We start from the raw sequence: 3785 nt of genomic DNA on the forward strand, positions 1-3785 counted from the left end.
GTATTCTACTCTTTTGATATAGAAGGACAATCTCATGCTTTTTTTAAACCATGCAGGGATTGCGCCAAGGCAACCCCCTCTCCCTCTACCTATTTTTTATTTGCGCAGAAGGTTTATCATATCTGCTCCACAAAGGAGAACAGATGCGAGAAATCGAAGAATTGAGGATCAACAATAGGTTTCCTATAGTCAATCATCTACTTTTCGCAGACAATTCGATACTTTTTGGTAAATCTAATGAGGAGGTATGTCACAGTCTACTGCAGATCCTAAGCACTTACGGATAAATTTTTAGAAATCTTCCACCTTTTTTAGCAAGAACACCCCCCTCCTCCAATGAGAAATGAATTAGCTCATATCCTATAAATTTCACATGTAGAAAACCATAACAGATATTTAGAACTACCAGTAGTAATTAACAGATCAAAGAGGAGTACATTTAACTATATAAAGGACAAAGTGGATAACATGCTTTCGAATTGGAAAATATCACTATTCTTAGTCCGTAGAAGAGAGGTTCTTATCAAAGTCGTTGCCACAGTTGTTCCTTTCTACACATTGAGTTGTTTCAAGCTACTGGACTCACTAATTAACGATATTCAGAGCAAAATAATGAACTTCTGGTGAAGCCAAAAGGGTACAAAATAAAAACAGTGGTAGGTCAAATGGGATATAATTTGCAGAGATAAGAAGCACAGAAAATTAGGTATAAAATATCTCAAATTATTCAATCTAGCTATGCTAGCCAAGCAAACTTAGAGGATTGCAATAAAATAGGACTCACTAGTTAGTAAAATCTATAAAGGCTGCTATTTCATATTTTTTTTTTAAAGCAAACAGTAGCTCAAACTCATCTTAGGCTTTGAGGAGCTTACTAGAGAGTAGGAAGGTTAGTAAAAAATTTTGAGGACTCCTGGATCAGAAATTATAGACCTATTTCAGTCTACCAATAATAAAATACAAACCCAAACTTAATGTGGGTGAATCAGTTAATCACACAGAACAGAACATAAAATGCACAACTAATCCAGTCAAACTTCAATTCAGACATAGCAAATAGCATCATGCAAACAGAAATTAAAGAAAGTGAAGTCATGATTACCTAGGGAAAAGAAAAACCTGGACACTACTCTATAGCTTTCGTGTACCAAATAACTTTCTCCTTCTTCTATCCTCCAATTGATCAGATACCTTAAACTTGCAACCAAAACACCATTAGGAAGACCTTCATCTGGAAGTTACTCCACAATAGAATCCTGGCCCGACAGCACTTGCGTTATCCTTCAAAGGTCAAGATCTTCATCTGCAAGCTACTCAACAATGGGATCCCGGTCCAACAACTCATCCATAGTAGATTTGAAAACGCAGAAGACGTGTGCCCTAAGTGCGGAGAAGCGACTCTCACCTTGATGCAATAGCAATGACGAGCAACAACCAGGAACCGTCGCGATAGTAGTCAAAACGTGGAAAGAATGCAAAACAGTGATGGCAAAGGAGGAATGACCTGGCGCTGGCGGCAGTGATTCTCTGATTAATCTGGCAAGGCAAAGACACCAAAATCTTTAAAGAAATAAATATTTTTCCTCAACAGATGTTCACTCAAGTGATAGAACTCCACTCCGATTTTTAGATACATAAACCCTGTTAGCTTTCTCACCTTTCTTTTTGTTCAGACATGCAACTTCAATTATTTTACCTTTTTAAAGTAGTTTACTTTAGTTTGCTATATGTAACACCCTAACTTTTAGCACGTCATGATCATACCAAAAGTAAGGCGTTACTAACCCATTTTTCTTTATTATCTATTTAATATTAAGCCTTTACGTCGGTATTACATTACAGTTTTTAAGAAAATTCCACAAAATTTTGTTTCTATTAATTAAAACCACATATCAAAGATTTTCAAATAATAATCACATAAATACTATTAATAATAAGTTAAATCTTTTAAAATAACATTTCAAATAAAGTCTCAAAGATTATAAAATTTCGGCAGCATTTTCTCTAAAATTCAGATTATGCCACCCTTCCAAGATCCCAACCAAACAATCTCTCAATCATTTTGAATATCAAATCCTTTTCAATAATCAGTCCATTTTCAAATATCAAATAATTTTCAAAAATCAAATCATTTTCTTTAAAGTTAAGCCTCTTTTTGTTTCAATAAAATTCATCTCTCTTTCAAACTTTTTGCTATTAAGACCAAAGGAACAAGCCGCACGTTCATTCAAACTTTACAAAATATCCCGATCATATTCTTTTTACATTTAACATTAACCAAAACCACCTTTTCATTTATGGTTACAAGAACCCGGACATAACCTCCCTCACTTTCATAATTCCTTAATTCATATGTCATTTAATCAAAGCATAAACGTAATGTATTTTCAGCCACAATTCAAACAATCAAGAATTCATATACGTTCATCAAACTCAATCATTCTCACAATTAACACTTATTCATCAAATTCAATCAGTCCAGACAAACACAATTTATTTGCAATTACTCAATAAACCTTTTGGCATTCTTAACTTAAAAACTATTAATTATTTTTAAAAATAAAACCCCCTACCTCGATTGTCGAACCCATAAACTAAACGCCTCAAAGAAACCCTTTTCTCTCGGCTCGCACCCAACGGCAGCCGCAACCACAGCTTTATCCACTATCCGCAGCAACATTGCAACTCTTAATCGCGACATGCAACAACTCTAGTAGTTAGGATAACAGTGACAACGTCAACAATTACAATAATCATTCACTTATCCAACATAAATTTAATTGGTGAGAATTTACCGAAATCCTACCTCCGTACGAAATCAAAATACTCGAAGTTCTGGAGAAGTTTTCTAGACGAGCTGCCGAAGAAAAAAAACGTTCAAAATTGTCTGTGCCTCTTAGAATTCTAGTTGGCCGAACTCAAGGGATAGAAGAGTTACATTACCTAATAAAATTATGAAAGAATAGGAAAATAAAAGAATTGTGAAAGAAAAAGATGAAGAAATTTTATTGATTGTTGATTGAATGAATTGTAAACTATGAAAGTAAAATTAAGTATATATAGAGTATTGGCCTATGAAAGATAAAAGTAGATAAAGATAAGATATAGAGATAAAGATAAAGATATAGAGATAAAGATAAAGATAACTATAAGATAAGATAAAGATTAAATTATCATGTAATTTGTGTATTCTGTTGGGCTGAATTTGTGGGCCGTGAGACGTCTTTATTGTTGTCATGGGCTAAGGTGGAAGAGTGGTTTAATACGCCCCCGCAAGCTGGAGGATGAAAGATGTCAAGAACACTAAGCTTATTCAGATTAAGATGGAAGGGTTGAGGAGACAAAGGCTTGGTGAAGAAAGTGATTCGATGGTCATGGGTTCAACTTGGTTAGGAAACGATAGTGAGGAAGAAGGAGAGGTTGTTGGAGAAAATAAAGAACTAGGTGGAGTTGGGTCAATGGGTATAGGTGAGGGTTCAACTGGAAGACTAACTGAATCTTGTTTTTGAGAAGGTGTGTTTGGCAATGTTGGGTTGAGTGTCTGGAATTGGACATTTTTTGTGACTAAGGGCAAGATCTTTTCATAAAAAATCACGTTTCTAGAAATCTCAATTCTTTTATCTTCTAAAACATAAACAATATACCCTTTAAAACCAGATTGAAAGCCAATAAATACAGCCTTTTTGGCTCTTGGATCAAATTTTGATCTATTTGCCATTTGGGTAGAAACAAAACATAAGCATCCAAAAACTTTAATGTCATGATAATTTGGTGGATGATTGAAT

Source organism: Arachis ipaensis, chromosome B07, assembly GCF_000816755.2.
Source record: "Arachis ipaensis cultivar K30076 chromosome B07, Araip1.1, whole genome shotgun sequence".
Taxonomy (NCBI): domain Eukaryota; kingdom Viridiplantae; phylum Streptophyta; class Magnoliopsida; order Fabales; family Fabaceae; genus Arachis; species Arachis ipaensis.